At 35.9% G+C, this 23,042-nt stretch overlaps 1 non-coding gene and 1 pseudogene across 1 annotated transcript; one reads left to right on the plus strand and one right to left on the minus strand.

The window, feature by feature from the left end:
• Positions 1–11,481: 11,481 nt before the first annotated feature.
• On the plus strand, positions 11,482–11,588 carry LOC128284703 (small nucleolar RNA R71). The gene has a single exon (XR_008275126.1). It is a non-coding gene; the product is annotated as a small nucleolar RNA R71 (small nucleolar RNA).
• A 1,348-nt stretch (positions 11,589–12,936) lies between these two features.
• LOC108471740 (pathogenesis-related thaumatin-like protein 3.5) lies at positions 12,937–15,089 on the minus strand (annotated as a pseudogene).
• Positions 15,090–23,042: the final 7,953 nt, after the last annotated feature.

Consider the following 23,042-nt stretch of genomic DNA (forward strand, 5'->3'; position numbering starts at 1 on the left):
TAGTTTCATACCTATGATTATTGGAGTCAACTTCAACTTGGATTTGGACCCACCTATTAAATTACAATATACCACACAAAGCAATAATTTAGTTACTTTACGATTTCAATTATTTCAATAATTTCAACTCTTTTTTTTTTCGTTAAACATTCACATCAAATTAATATTACTATCTTAAAACAGAAAATAAATAACATGTTGAATTGTATAAATGGAAAGTACATACATACCTCTAGTATTATTGTTTCCAGTATTTGTTGGGGATGGTGGGAGAAGGGATTGATAGCATTCGTTGGAATCTGGTGAACTCTCAAATCCTGATGGGCAGTAGTAGAATGTTTAATTGTTGGACTTGTCAAAACCGCAGGCTCCACCAGAAGCATTGCACTTCTGGCAGGCTTCCGTATCTTCCTTCCATTGTACCTCGAATCCTGTTTCCAATGCTTCTTCCAAATCCAAGGAATCATTTCGATATCTTTCCCAGGAAGATTGAAGAATCAGGACTCTAACATTAGCTGAACATCCATCTGGACGAATGTTCTCTGTAGTTATGGAAACATTATTGTAATTTGAAGAATTACAAGGGAAGATTTTAAGACTCGATGAAGATTGGCAGTCATAAGACAGAGTAAGATTGATATTTCCAGAACCGAGAACTAATGGCTCAGAATTTAGGATCGAATCTTGAATTGGAATTTGAGGATGACAAGAGCCATTGTTGATGAAGTCCTACCTTGCAATCTTTAGAATTCGATTTTCATGATGGATGTCCAGCACCTCATACTTTACACCAACAATTTCAATCTTAGTAGTATTAGTAAAAACATCACTGTGAAGCTCCAAACTAAGATGTTCACATTTTGGATCTCGATCACCTTCAGAGAAAGGATATTTGATAGTCACTGAACTAATTAAAAAAATTCGACTAAGGTAAGCGCACCTATCGAATAGTAGTATAGTTATGGCGAGATCGGAAATATCGTATCCACAAAGACTAAAAGTACTAGTAATTACTATCTTTTTATTATCTAGACTAAGAATTAAGGGATGTTTTATACTAAGACTAATTATCTAATTGACTAAGATTACGACAGAGATAAAAGTTGGACAATACTATTGAAAAATCGATGGAGAAGACAATATCCAAGGAAGAATTCACCTAGACTTCAATAATTACTTTTGAATTAGATGATTTATTCACTTGACTTAATCCATAGAAATCCCTAATTTATGTTAATATCTCTCTCGAGACTAAAAACAACTGACTCTAAGTTGATTAATTGAAATCTCTTTCTAATTAAAACCCCTATTGTCGCATTACTCGATCTATGGACTCCCTTATTAGATTTGACTCTAATCCGGCAGATTTATGTCATCCTATCTCTAGGATTGCATGCAACTCCGCTTAATTATGGAAGATCTACTCTTAAACAGGGGCTTTTTCTCCACTGAATAAGCACATCAAAACCCGAATTAATATCCTGGAATATTAAAATAAGAATTAAGAATACATAATTAAGAATAAGAACAAGTATTTATCATATAAATCAAATAGTAATAAGATCTATCTCAGGTTTCATCTCCCTTAGGTATTTAGGGAGTTTAGTTCATAATAATGAAAAACATCTCAAAATTGGGAAAACAACAAAACATAAAGAAACCCAAAGAACTTCTAGGAAATTGAATGGAGATCTTCAGTCTTGAAGTAAATCCTACTTCCGAGTTGATTTCGATGGCTATCCTCGAGTATTTTCTGCCTTCTATTCTGCGTGTCCCATTTGATCTTCTTCTAGGGTTTTTAAATAGACTTTGGAATGCCTAAAATAGCTCAAAATTAGCCTTTTCCGAACAGAATTATACTTGGGTTCGACAGGGACACGGTCATGTGCCACGCCGTGTGAGGGTGCTTAGGCTATGTGCAACCCTGACTTGGTTTAATGTTGACACGTCGTGACACAATGGCGTGTGGTTTACCTGTATGTCATACACAGGCGTGTGGATTACCCGTGTTGAAGTGCCTAGGCCGCGTGAAACACTGAATTAGGCCCATTTTGTCCGTTTTGGCCCGTTTCTTGCTCTTTTCGCCTTCCTATGCTCACCTAAGTATAAAACATGAATTTAAAGGTTTAGGAGCATCAAATTCACTAAAGCTTGTGATAAATCATCCAAAAAAATGCCAAGCATGGTATAAAAATATATTTCTTTTGAGGTTTATCAAATATCCCCACACTTACATATTTGCTTGTCCTCAAGAAAAATCCTCAACTTACAATTAAAATAAATTCTTCTCAACTTATAATTCTCATCAATAATGTTCGAAATAATCCACAAGTAGTCGTACATTGAAAATTCAACTAAAAGAACATTAAAGTTTCGAGTAATCCAAGCTGAGCAATCATAAAATTATAGGTATCTCCCATCATCTAAATAAATACCTTTAATTCTAAATCAACAAAAGTTGACATCCTCACTAAAGATTCACTCAAATCACTCAAATCACTCAAAGTGTTTAAGGTTCAATAATCAGGCACTCAATAGTCAAACATGAAAAGTTATTACCATAAGCTTGCATGAAAATCAAATCTCCACCACTATAAATGAGATGATACACAAATCAAAAGGTCTTTAGCAGGGTTGTAATGAGGCTTGGGTTAAAAGTGTGGATAAAGGCTGAAAATAGGGTTAAAATCGAGATTAATTTAATAAATTACCCAACTTAGAGAATGAAGCCAATTACTAAATTACAAACAAGTGCCAAAATAAATCTATCCATAACTAGTGACGTGAGCTTTTTTCCTTGATAATAAAACTTTAACTTATCCAAGCTCTTTGTAATCAAAATGAAATTTTATGAATACAATATGCCCTTTTTTTTTAAGAATAAGAACAAGTATCGAGTATATACTGAGAAATAATTCAGCAACTGAAATGGACGAAAGTCATTAGGTAACTAATCAAATCAATCTCGATAAAAAGGGGGTCAATAAAAAAGGAGAAATTCTTGATGAATCAAAAAAGGTTAAATTGTGAGGTAACTTTTAGTGGGAAAATATCAAGAAATGGTGTTTAAGGCTCAAAGGGGTTCACTAAGGGTTAATTATGAAGGTAGGCTTTTTAGGAAGTGAGTGGGTTAAAACCTAAGTGCCTTTATCATCTCGGTATATCAAATCGATAATGTGGTCTCGACATGTATAATCGAAGTAAGTTCTAGAATAACAAATCAGTATTGACACACTCATAAGCAACAATAAAAGTGAGCAAGAAAGGATATATGCTCTAAAGGCTCAAAATCTCACAAAAATTATGGGTATTTGATGTCAATCCTGTAAACTTAGAAGTTCAAGATAATACCTCAATTCAGGGAAACAACCTATAAATTTTAATTCTCAAAAGTTAACTTATCATGCTTGATTCTCTACTGCCTTAAAGTTTGACAATCAATGCACAATTACCTATGTTTTGATCCAAAACATATCAATAAAAATCATAAGTCAATCACAATTCATTCTAATAGTAGTATGAGAAAATTATTTAAGAACAAGATATAATTCAGGGATTTTCTGATAATCATAATATCATAACCTCCCCACACTTAAGATGTACATTGTCCTCAATGTACGAAGATAGATAATAATAACATAAGCATAATATCATAGAAGAGGGGGAAAAGTGAAACTGCCTTGAATTTGGATGTAGTCCTTGAAAGAGTGAAAGCGGGTTTAGAGACATTGGAAACGATGTGCATGTGACATTAGACAGAGGTGAAAGTGGTGGTAGAGGTTGGGTTCCACAATCACAGTGCCAAGCGAAGAGGTTATCGTGGTGGTCGGTGTCGTGGTGGCTATGGTCGTGGTTGAGCAGGACATGGCAGTTGTGCATTTTCTTTTCTCATAGGTCTGTTTGTATATTCCTAAGTAGCACCAATCGACTGAACCTTTTGAAACTATGATGTCACCAATAATGGTTTAGGGTATTATATCAATGGGGTCGTTAAGGTTATTCATAGAGAAACAACCATAAAATTGAGGTATTCAAAATATACTAATCAAAGTCTTTTTAGAACATGAAAACTGGAAATAGAAATAAAAATAAAAGGAAAATAAAAACAAAAGCAAAAGTAAAATAAAGTAAAAAATAAATGGACTCAAAAGTCATCATCGGCAACTGGATCGTGAGATGGTGGTGTTGGAGGCGAAATGTGGAAATACTGAAAAATCTGTTGCAGAGTTGCCTCTATGTTGTCAAATCGCTGAGTGTAATATTGCTCAAATCAATCTAGGTGGGCAGAAATTTCTGTTAATGAAGCAGCCGTATGAACTAGTCGGTGACTCAGCGGTGGCTGAGTAGGTGGGTCGTCATGAAATGAAGGGATATCGTCAGGAATATCCTCAGGGTCGTCCTCATCGGTGGCTCGGGCTAGTCGGTATTGAGGAGGATCGAACCCGCGATGACGCTCTATCATCCTCATGTGGAGCATACTTTGGATGCCTTGTGGAGACATCTGGTCGATGAGTGTGAGCGATGAGGATTGTGCTGATGTGTTCAGGAGCCCAAAGTATCAAGCTAGATGAGTCACATAAGCGCCAATGCTGATGACTCCCTTTCGGTGTTGTTTTGTCTGATGCCGAAAGGCAAGGGCGATGAAGTATGCTAGATCGAAAATATGCCATTGCCTCATGCTCCATAAAAAGTATGTGTCGTGAGTGTTAACGACTCCTGTGCTCTCTCGTTGCCTTGTTAAGGTGTGAGCAAAAATGGCGTGAAGGTATCGCAATACCGGAGAGAGAGCCGATGCCTTGGAGCTGCTGGGATCATAGATGCTGGTAGCAGGCATGAGGGCTGCCCAACAAGAAGAAGGTGCGTAGTGGATGTGACGGTAGAGATGAAGAAAATTGTCGTCCTCCATAAATTCATCTGTATAAAGTCTTAGGGCCACTAAGAATTCTGGGACACTTAATTGTCGTACTAGACTGCTAAGATGGAATTGGACTGTGCCTAGGTCGTCGTACTCTGCCATAACTATTTGCAGCTGAAACGTCGAGCACAGTTCCAAGGTGAGTTTCAGGTAAGTCGGCTCAATAATGTCAAAGAAGTGGTCCTACGGAGTGGTAGCGAGGAGGGCCCAAACTGAATCAGTAAGGTGGACCTACTCTAATGCGGCCCAATCGATGCAACAGCCCACACTAAGGGGTCGGGCACGTAGAATTTAAAATAATTCCTCCTAAGGCCTTGGTGGAAATTGAAGGAATAGATGACGTATCTCAGTGGTGGGACCGGAGGAGGTTGCACCTGATCACTTTGCTTTTTTGAAGTGGGGATGGCAGTTTTCTTGCCTCTTGTGTTCGTTATAGGTTTCTGCAAAAGTAATCACATGACTCGAATCAACATAGTAACCAAACGAATAAGAACAAACATCCAAATGCAACTTAATCAGGCAGACGAAATAAGTAGAATCATAATACCTAAAAAAAAACTAACTAAGTGAGTACTAAATATATAAGCAAACTACGAATTTACTCAATAAAACAAATGGCCCTAAAATCTATGTAGCATATTACGAGTGTCCAAAGCTTACTGAATCAATAACTAAGGAAGAATCACAAAAGCATTAAAGCAATAGTAATAATCATAAATCAGTCAAATAGAAAAAAGATAGAACAATGATAAATAACTATGAGTAATAATAGTAATAATCAACATAATAGGGATGATTAAAATAGTATGAAGGAGCTAGATGTGCAAGAGTGGAAACCGAGAGTGGTGGTCAGTAGTGGGGCGCGGTGGCGTGCGATGGCGTGCGGTGGCTCGTGGTAGTCAGAAGGGAAGGAGAAAAGGGGAAATGAAAGGAACAGAGAGGAAGAAGGAGGAAAGAAAGGGAGAGGGACAAGGGGGAAAGAAAGGGGGAGGGAAAATAGAGAAGGGGAATAGGGCTGGTTTAAGAAGATGGGGGAATAGTGAAGGGTAAATAATGAGTTTTTATATGAATGGGAAGAAACTAGGGTTAGAGGAGGGGATTAAAAGGGGGCCATGGTCGTGTAAGCCCCTTTTTGGGCCACATAGCCGTGGCCCATGCCAGTGTGGCAAGCTCCTAGCCCGTGTTTTTCGTGAACTTTTAAGTCAGTGTCGCACACGGTCCCTTGGACACGCCCGTGCCCCCAAGCTGTGTGCACGTTCGTTCACTTCTCCCATGCCCGTGTTAAGTCCGACACATTCGTGTTCATAACTTGTGCTTATGGTCTGATAATTTAAGTCAGTATCGCACACGGTCTGTGGACACGCCCGTATATCTAGGCCGTGTGGCCCATACGACTGCATCGCATGGCCATGTGGTGATTCATTCGCTTCTCCCACACTCGTGTTAGGTCTACCACGCCCGTGTCTCGTAATCAGGATTTTCTACGGCTTTTGGGCACAACCGTGGTGATTTAACGCATGCCGTGCCTCTGCTGATTTTTTAAGGAATTAAAGTGCAGTTTCATCACGGTCTGGGACACGCCCGTGTCCCTTATCCGTGTGGTACACACGCCCGTATCACATGGCCGTGGCTACTTAACACAGCTCGTGTGTCATCCTGTATTGGGGAAAATGTTTGTCCTGTTTTAGCACGGCCATGGACACGCCGGTGTCTAGTACCCGTGGTGAGAACACGGCCTAGGACACGCCCGTGTGCCAGGCCGTGTATACCAAAAATACCTGCAGTTAGATTATAAAAAAATAGAAAGACAAACTAAAGTTATTTAGTGGGGTTAGTGCTCGAGTTGCCTCCTGAGGAGCACTTATTTAGAGTTTAAGTTCGACTTTACCTTGTGGCTATATTTAGGTAGGTTCGTGAAGCCGTAGCTCCTCTCTATTATCTTTAAAATCTTCATCGCTATAAAGTTTAAGACAATGTCCGTTTACCTTGAAAGTGCCTTGGGTTGGGTGACTTACCTCTACTGTGCCATATGGAAAAACGATTTGGACTACGAAAGGACCTGCCCATCCTGATTTAAGCTTCCCAGGAAACAATTTGAGCCTTGAGTTGTATAAAAGGACAAGATCTCTAACTTCAAATTACTTGTGTTGCTTTAAACGAGCATCATGGCAGCGCTTCATTACTTCTTTGTATAATTGTGAGTTCTCGTATGCATTAGCTCGCCATTCATCTAACTCGTTCAGCCGCATCAATCTCTTTTCACCTACGAGTTTGGAATCAAAGTTTAGAAATTTTATAGCCCAGAATGCTGTATGTTCTAGTTCAAACGGTAAATGACAACTTTTCCTATAAACAAGTCTGTAAGGTGATGTTCCTATCGGGGTCTTAAAAGCAGTTCTATAGGCCCATAAAACATCATCTATTTTCTTTGCCTAATTCTTCCTATTTGACTCTACAGTCTTTTCTAGGATACGTTTAAGCTCTTGATTTGCGACTTCGACTTGTCCACTAGTTTGAGGATGGTAAGGGGTAGCTGTTCTATGGTGAACTCCATATTTCTTAAGGGTTTTATCAAATTGAGCATTACAGAAATGAGTACCCCTATCACTGATAATTGCTCTAGGTGTTCCAAATTGAGAGAAAAGTTTCTTAAGGAACTTCACCACCACTCTAGCATCATTAGTTGGTAAGGCTTGGGCTTCCACCCATTTAGACATATAATCAACGGCTACTAATATTTATTTATTCCTAAATGAGCTAAGGAATGGACCCATGAAATCAATACCCCATACATCAAATATTTCACATGAAAGTATGTACGTTTGGGGCATTTCATCATGTTTAGAGATATTACCCGTTCGTTGACATTTATCACAAGAAGTAACATACCTATTGGCGTCTTTAAATAGTGTGGGCCAATAAAAACCTGATTCGAGCGTTTTATTTGCGGTCCTAGTCCCACTATAATGTCTTCCAGTCGGTCATGAGTGGCAATGTTCCAAGATCTCAATTGCTTCTAACTTCGTGACGCATCTTCTAATCACTTGATCTGCACATATATGAAAAAGAAAAAGATCTTCCCAAAAATAGTTTTTCACATCAATGAAGAATTGTTTCTTTTGCTGATGTGTCAACCCTTTTGGTGTAACGTTAGCAGCTAAATAATTTGCAATATCTGCAAACCAAGGTTCCTCAAAGTCAGATATAGTAAAGAGTTGTTCCTCAGGGAATAAGTCATTTATCTCATATTCATCAAACTCCTTGAGATGTGGGTTTTCTAATCTAGATAGATGATCTGCTGCAAGATTTTCTGCTCCCTTCTTATCTTAAATTTCTAAATCAAATTTCTGCAACAACAAAATCCATCTTATTAATCTAGGTTTTACATCTGTTTTAGTAAGGAGGTATCGAAGTGCTGAAGGGTCAGTGTAAACGACAACTTTAGATAATATTAAATATGGTCTAAATTTATCGGATGCAAAAACCATAGCCAACAATTCTTTCTCAGTAGTCGTATAATTTTCTTGTGCGGCTGTTAATGTCTTGCTAGCATAATAGATCGATTGAAAATGCTTGTCTTTTCACTGTCCAAGAACCGCACCTATTGCAAAATCACTCGCATTACATATTAGTTCAAAGGGTAAATTCCAATCAGGTGCAACTACAATTAGAGTATTAATTAATTTATCCTTAAGAGTATTAAATGCTTCTAAACATTCCTGACTGAAATTGAAAGGTACATCTTTTTCTAGTAAATTCATTAAAGGCTTAGCTATTTTAGAAAAATCTTTAATGAATCTTCTATAAAATCCCACATGTCCTAAAAAGTTTCTAATAACCTTGATTGAACTAGGGGGAGATAATTTCTCCATAGTTTCAATTTTCGCTTTATCAACCTCGATCCCTTTACTAAAAATTTTGTGGCCTAATACAATCCCTTCACAAACCATACAATGACATTTTTCCCAATTTAGCACAAGTTTCATTTCCTCACATCTCATTAGAACTCGTTTTAAATTTTTAGGGCAAAGATAGAAAGAGTTACCGAATACCGAGAAGTCGTCCATAAATACTTCCATAATGTCTTCTACAAGTTCATCAAAGATGGCCAACATGCATTGCTGAAAAGTAGCAGGAACATTACATAATCTAAAAGGCATTCATCTATAAGTAAACGTACCGTATGGACATGTGAATGTCATTTTCTCTTGGTCCTCAGGGGCTATTGGGATTTGGAAGTAACCTGAAAGTCCATCTAGGAAGCAATAATACATATGCCCAGATAATCTTTCCAGCATCTGATCAATGAATGGTAAGGGAAAGTGATCTTTTCTCGTGGCATCATTCAACTTCCTATAATCAATGCAAACTCTCCATCCCGTAACTGTGCGTGTTGGAATCAACTCATTCTTCTCATTAGCTACAACAGTCATGCCTTCTTTCTTAGGAACAACCTCCACAGGACTCACCCAAGAACTGGTAGAAATAGGATAAATAATTCTAGAATCTAAGAGTTTAATTACCTCAGCTTTTACGACTTCTTTCATGTTAGGATTCAGTTGTCTTTGAGCTTGTACACAAGGTTTAAATTCATCTTCCAATAAAATTTTGTGTGTGCAAAAAGAAGGACTGACCCTCTTATGTTAGAAATCTTCCAAGCTATAGCTCTTTTATGAACCTTCAATACTTGAAGTAATTTGTCCTTTTCAGTTGGCTGTAAATCTGAAGCAATGATTACTGGTAATGTAGAATTATTTCCAAGAAACACATATTCTAGGTGATTTGGTAGTTATTTTAATTCCAATTTAGGAGGTTCTTCAACAGAGGCTTCTAATTTTAATTCATTTTTTACCTTAATACCTTCATAGCTCTTCTGTCTCAATGAAGGCTCATTGGAATTTAGTTCAGCTTTTATCTTACCTATCGCAGAACCATCGTCATTTACCTTCTCTCATTGGGCAAGACACAGTTCCAACGTGTTCTTATGTACTATTTCCTACAAAGAATCTTGAGTAGCATGATCAATAGAATCAATAAAATAACAAGAGTCATCTTGTTCTCTAGAAAATCTCATGGCATCATAAATTTTGAAAATAATCTCTTCGTCACCTACCTTAAGCATAAGTTTACCGTCACCCACATCAATAACAGCCCTAGTAGTGGCTAAAAATGGGTGACCTAAAATTTAAGGCACCTCAACATCCTCATCCATTTCAAGCACAACAAAATCAAAAGGGAATATGAATTTACGAGTACATCTTCAATAATTCCCCTAGAATATTTAATAGATCTATCAGCTAGTTGAATACTCATCCTAGTAGGTTTCGGTTTCCTAAGACCAAGTTGCTTGAACGTTTTGTAAGGTATCAAATTTATGCTAGTGCCTAAATTAGCTAGTGCATTTTCAACATTTAAACTACCAATTAAGCAGGAAATAGTAAAACTTCCTGGATCTTTCAGTTTGGTTGCCAGTTTATTTTGGAGTATGGCCGAGCATTCCTTGTTGAGTTCTACTATTGACAACTCTTCAAATTTCCTCTTATTTGTTAGAAGCTCCTTTAAAAATTTTACGTATGTAGGCATCTACGAAATAGCTTCAACAAAAGGTAAGTTAATATGCAACTGTTTAAAGAGTTCAAGAAATTTACCGAATTGTGCATCTATGCAGTCTTTCTTCAACTTTGCTAGATATGAGATTGGTGGTTTATATTCCCCCGGCACTAGATTTTCATTGTTGTTGGGTTTTACCTCCTCTCCTTCGTTCTTGTCAGCTTCTTGTGGTGGCTTCTTTTTAGATTCAACTAACACTTTCCTACTCCTTAATGTAACTGCTTTCACATGCTCTTTTGGATTGGGTTCGGTGTTACTAGGTAGACTCTCTGGTGGTCTCTCTGAAATCATCCTAGCCAGCTGTCCAATTTGATTCTTGAGCCCTTAAATTTATGCTTGTTGATTTTTAAGGTGCAGTTTCAATGTTCTGAAAATGGGTTTCTACTACTAAAATAAACTTTGTCATCATCTCCTCAAGGTTTGGCTTTTTCTCTTGCTGGTAAGGTTGTTGTTGGAATCTTGGAGAGGGTGGTGGCCTTTGATTCCCTTGGCCTCCCCATGAGAAATTTGGGTGATTCCTCCAACCTGCATTGTAAGTGTTACTGGAAGGATTATTTTGAGGTTGAGAATTATTACCCATATAGTTCAATTGCTCGTTCTCCATGTTGGGGCCGTAGGATGGGTATTCTGAATTGCTCATTCCACCTCCACTTGTATCGTACTACATTACTGGAAGTACCTGCGCAGAACTAAATAAACCATCAATCTTTTTATTCAAGAGTTCTACCTAATTTAATAGCATAGTAACCGAGTCGATGTTAAAAACGCCAGCTGCCTTGGTTGGCTTTGTCGTCATAACTTGCCACTGATAATTGTTCAGTGACATCTCCTCTATGAACTCATAAGCCTCTTCAGGTGTCTTATTATTGATAGTGCCACAGGCAGCTGCGTCGATCATTTGCCTACTTGAAGGGTTTAAACCGTTATGGAAAGTTTGAACCGGTAGCCAAAGGGGTAACCCATGGTGAGGGCACATTCTCAATAAATCTTTCTATCTCTCACATGCATCATAAAGTGTTTCTAAATCCATCTGCACAAAAGAAGAGATATCATTCCTTAACTTTGCCGTTTTAGCCGGCGAAAAATATATAAGTAAAAAATTTTCAGTCATTTGTTCCCAAGTGGTGATTGACCCTCGTGGTAACGAGTTCAACCATTGTTTAGTCTTATTCCTCAATGAAAAGGGAAACAACCGAAGGTGAATAGCATCGTCAGAAACATCATTGATCTTAAAGGTGTCGCAGAATTCTAAAAAATTTGCCAAATGAGTGTTTAGATCCTCGTCCTGCAAACCATCAAACTGAACAAACTGTTGTATCATTTGAGTCGTGTTAGGTTTCAGTTCAAAATTATTTGCAGCAACAGCAGGTCTAACTATACTCAATTCAATTCCTGTTAAAGTAGGTTTAGCATAATCATACATAGTACGAGGAGCAGGATTCTGATTTACTGGATTTGCAGCAACTACAGGAGGTAGCGGATTATTCTGATTATTAGCCATCTCCTCGATTGTAGTACATATATTGTCCTCTCGCTCTTCCTCTATGTATTGTAAGCTTCACCTTATTTCTTTTCGGTTTCTGTGAGCTGTGCTCTTGATCTCACTGTCAAAAAGCAAATGTCCTAACGGGTTCCTCCTAGTCATAAACTAGAGACACTAGCCAGAAGCAAACAAAAGAAAAATTAAACTAAAAAACAAAAAGTAAATTGCAATAAAAGTAAAAATGGCTAAAGTAATAAAAATCAAATGTTCCTAATATCTTAGTCCCCGGGAACGGCGCCAAAAACTTGATAGTCACTAAACTAACTAAAAAAATTCGACTAAGGCAAACGCACCTATCGAATAGTAGTATAGTTATGGCGAGACCGGAAATATCGTATCTACAAGGACTAAAAGTACTAGTAATTACTATCTTTTTATTATCTAGCCTAAGAATTAAGGGATGTTTTAAACTAAGACTAATTATCTAATTGACTAAGATTACGATAGAGATAAAAGTTGGACCATACTATTGAAAAACCGATGGAGAAGACAATACCCAAGGAAGAATTCACCTGGACTTCACTTATTACTTTTGAATTAGACGATTTATTCACATGACTTAATCCTTAGAAATCCCTAATTTATGTTAATATCTCTCTCGAGACTAAAAACAACTGACTTTAGGTTGATTAATTGAAATCTCTTTCTAATTAAAACCCCTATTTTCGCATTACTCGATCTATGGACTCCCTCATTAGATTTGACTCTAATCTGGCAGATTTGTGTCGTCCTATCTCTAGGATTGCATGCAACTCCCCTTAATTATGGAAGATCTACTCTTAAACAGGGACTTTTGCTCCACTGAATAAGCACATAAAAACCCGAATTAATATCCTGGAATATTAAAACAAGAATTAAGAACACATAATTAAGAATAAGAACAACTATTTATCATATAAATCAAATAGTAATAAGATCTCTCTCAGGTTTCATCTCCCTTAGGTATTTGGGGAGTTTAGTTTATAATAATGGAAAACATCTCAAAATTGGGAAAACAATAGAACATAAAGAAACCCAAAGAACTTCTAGGAAATTGAATGGAGATCTTCAGTCTTTAAGTAGATCCTGCTTCCGAGCTGATTTCGATGGCTATCCTTGAGTATTTTCTACATTCTACTTCGCGTGTCCCCTTTGATCCTCTTCTAGGGTGTTTAAATAGATTTTGGAATGCCCAAAATAGCCCAAAATGAGCTTTTTTCGAATAAAATTATACTTGGGTTCTATAAGGACACGGCCGTGTGCCACGCCCATGTGAGGGTGCTTAGGCCGTGTGCAATCCTGACTTGGTTTAATGCTGACACGGCCGTGACACATGGGCGTGTGATTTACTCGTTTTGAAGTGTCTAGGCAGTATGAAACACTGAATTAGGGCCATTTTTGTCCGTTTTGGCCCGTTTCTTGCTCTTTTCACCTTCCTATGCTCACCTAAGTATAAAACATGAATTTAAAGGATTAGGAGCACCGAATTCACTAAAGCTTGTGATAAATCATCCAAAAATATGCCAAGCATGGGATAAAAATATGTTACTTTTGAGGTTTATCAATATCCAATGGAGATATTCCCACATTTAAACACTGCATTGTGGCACTTCTCGTACAGTTGATCGAGACTGGGTAGTGAAATAGGAAACCCAAGAATAAACAAAATAGAAGTAGAAGCAGAAAGAAAGAGAAATCATTTTCTTTTCCAAAAAATTTTAGAGCAGAGATGGAAGAAACGGTTAGCAATTGATTGCCAATGCCACCACGGACTGGTGACATCAACAAGCACCATTACCTTGGGATCGACCGTTCTCTATATTGAAATTGGTATGCATTTATTACCTAGTGGAAGGGGTAGGGCAGAAAATAATATCATAATCAACATCAACACAAGTGAACATACTGGCTGCATCATCATAGGCGCAGGTATAAGCTGTAGGACACGCAGTCTTGAAGAATTGTGAGTAAGAAGCGGGCTGGCACGTAATTGGAGAATCATAATCTCTGGTGCAGCAATACTGGGGTTCCCCAAGAGCAAAGCAAGCACTCTTACATGCAACTGTCTCACTCCCATTTACAACCTCAAGCTCCAAAGAACAGTCACCATTCAAATCCGCAACACATCTAGTTAAGTTACAGTCACTTCCAGTTCCACCATGTGGGGATATCATCAATGGTAGATTGTATCCACCAACAAGGCTAACATCATAGAAATCTCCCTGATCACCATTGAATCCAAACTCTGCAAGGGTGGTCTAGATAGAACTATTACCAGAACATTCTGGTCTAGATGTGCCGCAGTCCCCAGTGAGGCAAGAGAAATTGCCAGAAGAGTCTTGAGTGCAAAGAGTTCGACCCCATATCCGACCTTTCCAAGATCTTGGAATAGAAATAGATGTTGATTCACCAGGATTAAGACTGAAACCTGTAGTAGGAAAATTCTGTGAGGTTTCGTCCGTTGTCAACACCCCTGGCCAAACTGTATAGCTGCAGTTAGTTACAATAGTAAACATCCATGGACGAGAACCTGTACAACAGGAAAATGAATTTAAATAAACACAAAACATATACACACACACACACACAAAAAGAGGTATATGAACAGGGACAAGACAAGCAAAGGATCCAAGCCGAGTTTCAAACAGAAGAGTTTATAAGTTAAACTGAGAGAGGCCTTGGAACAGAACATACTTGTGTTAACCACCCAACCCAAGAGGAAGTTATTAAACTGGCTGATGCACGCAACCTTAATCTTCATCATATTACCATTACCCAAAATGATTAGTTCTAAAATGGAAAGTACATGCAAACATACCTCTGGTATTATTACTTTGTGAAACAGCAACCCTAAGCACCATGAATGATAAAGAAAGCAAAAGAAGAGCAAGATCTGATGATGCTGATGCTGATGATTTCATTTTCAATTTGTTTTTATAAAAATTTCAGAGAAGAGATAGTAAGATAACCAATCAAATGATAATAAATAGAAACCATTGATTTTTGTCTCAGCTCAGCTGAAATGAATTCCGAGGAAATTGTCAAAACAAAAGGGTTTGACTATAAAGTCGATCTTTAAGACTCTTAGCTTCCCAACAGAATTACGTAATTGTCCAAAGGAAATTTCTCTTATTTTATCGACTAAACTTCCAAGGGAAATTGTTGAAATTGTAGCATAGATGGACATGGTTCATGTTATTTGTTTCTGTTTTAGTTGGATCTTGGATAAATTACTTTGTATTTTGGGCCCATCTAGTTCGGCTTTAATTTTATATATTAATAAAAATATAGTTTATTATTGAAAATTTAAGTATAAAATATAATAATTTTAATATAATAATTTAATTATAAAATTATTTTAATAAAATTTACTGATGAATTCGAATTTTTTTTCAAATTATAAAAATGTATGATTTTTATAATTTTATAATTCTTTTTAAATCTATATATATAGGAAAAAAGATAAAAATTCCAAAAGGAGAATCGAATACCGTATAACTGAACAACCAAAGATCTAATTAAAACATGAATCAAATACCGTTACGAGATAGGTGCTCGCAGTTTTTTTGTCCAACTCAAAGAAAAAAATTGAATTCGATTTAGTTATTATCGAATTGAGTTCGAATTTGAGTAACTTAAACTATTGAGCAAGTCACATTCAAAATCTTCATGATTCTATAATAAACGCCTTCCCTTTCGACAATTTGTAGAATCATCAATCAAGAATTCAAATATCAGATCTCGTTGAAAGTCCCCTCTCCAACTGGACTTTCTCTTTTTACATTGTGCACTGCAGGTGAAATAGCATGACTGGCGGAGCTACCATCATTCAGTACCACAGAGCCTTTCAATTTCTGTCCATTTGAAGCTACAAATTTGCCAATAAAATTTAGGCCAGACTTCTCACACTTCGTTCTATCCTTATTATACGAAAAAAATCATAATATTTCTTTTTGTAGGTGTTTTTGGAGGTGACAAAAAAATGGTTGAATATAATAAGCGGGCATACTAAACTAGAATGGAAGGCGTTTATAATTTATTAACTTTTCAAGGCATTAACACTCTTGATTTGTACCAAAAATAAAACAATATAATCAAACTTTCACTTATTATTATTGAAAATTTTCAATTCAAGGTTAAGCACAAATAATCAACATGACAATCGAGCTCATTTTCTTCTTTAGATAAAAAATCTTCATCTTAAATTAGAATTAGGAGATTGAACCAAATTTTCAACTTTAAAGATTAAACTTTAAATTTGGAGTCAAACTTGGTTGAAGTACACCCTACTAATACCACTATTGATGTTGTTTTATACTGACTGTATAGTCAAATCAAGGACGGTAACAATTTGTTTGGTTTCACTTATTAAAATCCAAATTATTTGAATCTAATACTATCGTTACTATTAAGGAGGGACTCTAAGAGAAGTTTTCGAAATGTCATTTCTAGGGACCTCGGCAATGGGTTAAGGGTTTGAATCTCATAAAGGGTGAGACACTCACATCGCCTCTTGATGAGTAGTCGTACATCCACATATGGTCGAGCGTTCCCCTCTGTGAATCGTAAATGGCTCTCTGCATAGCAGGAGACAAAACCCTCCCCTGAGGGACAATACTTTCCATTGTTGAGAAACCTGATTAGCATTCCTAAAGATAACATTTAAAAAACTTCTCCCAGTATTTTCAATCTCACTTTCACCGATATTTTCAATTTCAACAAAATCATACACAGTCCACGTGAATAAACACCAAGCATTTGTTAATTTTCCAATTTGGCAGGTAGTATTAAAAAGTATTGTAAGAAAACCTATCAAATTTTAGGTTATGTTTCAAATGATTGTTTGTTTAATCAATTATAGATTCTATTAGAAATCATCAAAAAGATCCTCATATCTTCTGTCTACCCTTATTTGCATTTTTCCATATTTATAACTCTCTTAAATTCACTAATACTACACGTTTAATAAATTAAAAAAATAATAAACACATGTTTAATGAACAATTTCCAAAAAAATGTTTAATTAGGTCGCGGGGGAAGTTCCAATGATTGAAGGCTTTCTTGCAACATTTCTAATGCTCTAGTCATTGACGGTCGATCTAATGGATTGGTTTGAATGCAGCAAAGACTCACTGCAATCAATTTCTTTGTTATTTCTACTTCTTTTTTTGTTATTTCTTCATTAATATTCAAGTTCGTAGACTGATAGAGATACTTATAAATCCATGATAGAAAATATATTTCACTGGTGCGGGATGCTTCAACATTAATATTTTTTCTATCTCCGACCCTTTTCAAGCATCATCATTCCATAACTATAAAAATCAAATTTATGAGAAACTCCTCCTAAATTTCGAAAAAAACACTTTTGGAGCAATATATCCCGCATTTCCTCTAACACCTGTCATCGATACAATACTCTTCTTTCTTTCACATAATTTTGGCAAGCCAAAATCGAAGATATTGAGACAAAAATTCTCATCCAAAAGGATATTGTAAGGCTTTATGTCAAATTGCAATATCCTTGTGTTACAACCTTAATGCAAGTACTCGAGCCCTCTAGCGATGCTGAGTGCAATGCCATACAAAATTACCCATTCCAATTGACAGTTTTGATTATCCGATCCTTAACCATAAATCATTTTCCAATAGTGTTGGAAATAGTGGTTTTGAGACCACAATTCCTACGTGAGAGTCCGTAAATATTAGTTATTTAATATTTACAAGTCAAATATAATAATAAATTGAATTTTGATTTAATAATTTTTTGCTAATTCAATAAATATTTAAGTACAAGTGGTTTGTCCGTAAAGTTAAATGGTTTTGAAAAATGAGGTATCGGGGCCTCTTTTTTGTAAACCGAGCCCCTAAATATTTTTATGAAATATTTACGGATTTACCACATTGGTGTATTGAAATTTGGTTCAGTAGTTTTAATGTTTGGCTAGTTAATTAAAGAAAAAAGACTATATCGGTTAAGTTGCAAAAGCCAATCACTATTAGTTTAAAAGGGCTAATTGACTATAAAAAAGTAATTGGAAGTATTTAAATGGTAATTAAACTATTGTTGAAGATAGTGGACGGTATTGTGCATAATAAATTAAGTTTTATAATTATTATGTTATTAAATAAATGTTAGTAATAATAAAACAAATGAAACATTCTTCATCTTTTTCATTTTTGCTTCTCCCCACCGAACACCATTGTCATTGAACCTCCAAGCTTTGGCTTTGCTTGTATCCTTTGTTTTTAGTAAATTTTATATTTTTGAGATCGTTATAGCTTAATTTATCTAGTTCAGGGATTATTTTGAAATATTGTCAGAGTTTCGAAAGCTTGTTATTGATGCTCTTGAAGCTTTTTAGTTTATAATGGTTTAGTTTGAAGCTTGATGTTGAAATAGGACTATTTTGTAAAGTGATTTTTTTTAGTTTATAATGGTTTAGTTTGAAGCTTGATGTTGAAATAGGACTATTTTGTAAAGTGATTTTTGTATAATTTTTAAGTTCAAGGATTAAATTAAAAATATATTAAATTTGGCATGGTTTTCTTGTGAAATTTCAGATCTAGAGGGCTGATTAAGGATGGAAATAAATTCAGCAATATGGGTTATGGATCAATTGTGAAATTAAGCTTGTTCCGGTTTTAGGGACTAAATTAAATAAAAATATAAAAGTTTAGGGTAATTGTGAAAAATGACAATTAAAAAGTCATATGCATTAAATGGGCTTTTATAATATAATTGGGACTGATAATTGAAATAAAAATTACTGTATAGATCAAGAACCGATAATTAACTACAGAAAAGAGAAAATTGTTGATTAGGGTAATTGCCATATTTGTTGTTTAGCCTTGGTAAGTTTGATCGTGCTTTTTCGTGATAAGTTTATAAATTTGTAATTAATCGTTCTTGAAACTAACTATTATCACGATGAAGGCAAGTGTACCTATCGAACAGTAGTATAGCTTTAGCAAGACCGGATTGTCGAACCCAAAGGAACTATGAGTACTAGTAATTACTTTCTTTTTATTATCTAGCCTAAAAATTAAGAGATTTGGTTATCTAAACTAGTTACTAAACTAAGAATGCACAGAAAGAAATTTGGGGAAAATACTTTTTAGAAAATTCGACTGATTAAGACAATACCTAAGGAAAAATCCACCTAGACTTCACTTGTTATTTAACTCTGAATCGGACGATTTATTCATTTGACTTGATCCGTAGAAATCCCTAAGTTATATTATTATCTCTCTCGAGACTAACAACATCTAACCCTAGGTTGAATAATTGAAATCTCTTTCTAATTAACTCCCTAGAATTGCATTAACTCAATCTATGGATTCCTTTATTAGGTTTCACCTTAATCCGGCAAAATCTTGTCACCCTATCTCTAGGCGTGCAATCAACTCTGCTTAATTATGACAAATTTACTCTCAAACAGGGACTTTTGCTCCTCTGAATAAGCGCATAAACTTGAATCAATATCCTGAAATATTGAAGCAAAAATTAAGAACACATAATTAAGAACAAGTCAAATATTTATCATACAATTCAGATAATAAAACAAGATTCGTCTTAGGTTTCATTCCCCTTAGGTATTTGGGGAATTTAGCTCATAACTAAAAAGCAAAGCATCTTAGAAGAATAATGAATGCAAAACATAAAGAAAACCTAAAACTCCTGAAAGGAAATTGAGGAGAGATCTTTAGTCTTGATAAGTAATTTGACTTTTGAGATGGGTCAATCGGCTTTCTTGAAGTAATTCCTTACTTCTTACTCTGCGCTTCCTTTCTAATCCTCCTCTAGGGTGTTTAAATAAGCTTTTGAATGCCTAAAAGCCCTCAAAAGTGCCTTTTCCGAATCGAATTATACTTGAGCTCGACAGGAACACGCCCGTGTGACACGCCCGTGTGCGATTACTTCAAGCAGTGGTCAAGCCCGTTAAATAGACACAGACATGTGGTCTACCCGTGTGAGGAAGTCCAAGCCAGGTTATTTCTCGTGTTGGCCCATTTTCTCCGTTTTTGGCCCGTTTCTCGCTCTTTTTACTTTCCTATGCTCACTTGAGTATAAAACATGAAATTAAGGGATTAGGAGCATCAAATTCACCAAATCTAAGGATAAATCATTCATAAAATGTGCTAAGCATGAGATAAAAATATGTATAAATTACGGTTTATCAAATACCCCCACACTTAAGCATTTGCTTGTCCTCAAGCAAAATCCTCAACTCACAATCCAAATAAAATTTTCTCAACTTATAATTCCTATTAATAATATCTCAAAATAATCCAAAAGTAATCATTCATTAAAAATTCGACTAAAAGAGCATCAAAGTTTCAAACATTCCAAGTTGAGTATTTACCATGAAAACATAGGTGTCTCCCCTCATCTAAGTAATTACCTTTGACTCAAAATATCACAGAGTTTAACATCCTCACTAAAGATTCGCTCAAATCACTTGAGGTGTTTAAGGACAACAAATGAATCACTCATTAGTCAATATGAAAAGTTATTACCATAGGCTTGCATGAAAATCAAATCTCCACCACTATATATTGAGATGAGACATCAATCAAAAGGTCTTAAAGGGTTGTAATGTGGCTTTTGTTAAAGGGTGTGGTCACAAGCTAAAAGAAAAGGTTAGAATCGAGATTGAATTAAAAATTACTTAGCTAGAAAAAATGATTAAACATTAATTGTGCACAAGTGAGCTTCTTCTCAGAATATGGATTTTAAACACTTAGGCTCAAGAATATCGAATTACTACTAATATGTAAATATGTATGTATGGTTTTTTTTTTAAGAACAAGTCAAATACAACATAGAATAAAACATAGCTAAGCAACTATTTCAACTCAGATCTCGACAAAGATAGGGGTCAAATTAATTTAGGGGATTTCAACAATAATGAGTTATAGGTTAATATTAAGTGTAAATCAATGAATGGTTTGTTAGGCTCAAGGGAGTTCACTAAGGGTTAATTGTGAAGGTAGGCTTTTATAGAGTGAGTGGGTTAAACCTAAGTGCCTTTATCATCTTGACATATCAAATCAAATGGTGTGGTCTCGACATGCATAATCAAGCAAGTTCTAGAATAACAATTCAATATTAACACACTCAAAGCAACAATAAAAGTGAGTATGAAAGAATTAATAGATGCTCTGAAGGCTCAATATCTCACAAAAATTATGGCTTTTTTGATGTTTAAACCTGTGAATTTCAATTCAAGATAATGCCTAAACTTGGAGAAACAACCTAAAATATTTAATTCTCAAAAATCAACTTATGATGCTTGATTCCCTAATATCTTAAAGTTTAAACAACCAATGCATGAATGCCTATGTTTTAATTCAAGACATATCAATAAAAATCATAAATTAATCAAAATTCATTCTAATAATGATATGAGAAGATCACATGAGAATAAGGTAAAATTCAGGGATTGTTTCTGATATAGATATAGATAACCCCCCACACTTACGATGTACATTGCCCTCAATGTACAAAAATAGATGTACTGAAAAATATAAATATATGATCATAAGATAGGGAGAGAAGTGAAACTTCCTAAGTTATGAATAGATGAAATCCCTGGATTAGCGAGACCGAGAAATGGAAATAAAACTGGAGGGAAAGCATGATTCTGAGGGATAAAAGGAGAATTAAGGAAATAATCTGATAATAATCATAAAGATAAGCCATGTTTAAAAACAAATGAGTCTTTAAAAGAAAATAAAAATAAAAATAAAGGTAAAAAAATAAAATAAGAGGGATAATCTAATTTTAAAAGTGGCAAGGCTGTATCACAAGCTCGTGTGGTTCGTGTACAGCCCGTGTTTGTCACGAATTGAGAGATCATCACACGGTCTGAGGACACGCCTTTGTGTCTAGGATGTGTGGCTGCATAATTGTGTTGCACGACCGTGTGCGATGTGGTTTGCTTCTCCCATGCCCGTGTACCTATGCTCACGCCCGTGTTATTTGGACAGTGTCGACCACGAGTGTGGGGCACGGGCGTGCCGCACGCCCGTGTTGTTTTGATAGTTTTTCCTACAGTCATGTCACATAGTTGTGGCAACTTATTGCATCCCGTGAAAAAAATTTGCCCTGTTTTCACACGGCTATGCCATTTCCCGTGGTGTACGCACGGCATAAGGCACGCTCTTGTACCTGACCGTGTGGTTTTGGAAAGCCAGCGTTCAATGATTCAGTTAATATGTTAGAGGTTAAAAACTAAAATTTAAAGAAAGTAATATTGTTAGTGCTTGGGTTGCTTCCCCAGAAGCGTTTATTTAAAGTCTAAGCTCGACTTCACCATATGGGTATAATTAAGGAGGTTCGTGGAGCCATGGCTCCTCTCTATCATCTTTAAATTTCTCACTATTGTGAGGTTTGAGACGATGTTTATTTACTTTGAAAGTACCTTGTGATGGGTGACTTACCTCTATGGTGCCGTATGGGAAAACAGTTTTGAACGGACCTGACCATCGTGATTTAAGCTTCCCAGGAAATAATTTGAGCCTCGAGTTATATAATAGTACAAGATCCCCAACTTCAAATTGTTTATTTTATTTTAAACGAATGCCGTGGCGGCGTTTCGTTGCTTCCTTGTATAGTCGTGAATTTTCATATGCATTGGTTCGCCACTCATCTAACTTGTTTAACTGCATCAACCTATTTTTACCTGCAAGGTTGGGATTAAAGTTTAGAAATTTTATAGCCTAGAATGCTTTGTATTCTAACTCAAATGGTAGATGACAATTTTTTTCCATAAACAAGTCTGTAAGGTGATGTCCCTATGGGGGTCTTAAAAGCAGTTCTATAAGCCCATAAAGCGTTATCTACTTTCATTGCCCAATCTTTCTTGTTTAATTCTCCCGTTTTTTCTAGGATACGTTTAAGTTTTCGATTTGCCACTTTGACTTGGCCACTAGTTTGAGGATGGTAAGGGGTAGCTATTTGGTGGTATACTCCGTATTTCTTGAGGGTCT

This window comes from Gossypium arboreum, chromosome 11 (assembly GCF_025698485.1).
Source record: "Gossypium arboreum isolate Shixiya-1 chromosome 11, ASM2569848v2, whole genome shotgun sequence".
Taxonomy (NCBI): domain Eukaryota; kingdom Viridiplantae; phylum Streptophyta; class Magnoliopsida; order Malvales; family Malvaceae; genus Gossypium; species Gossypium arboreum.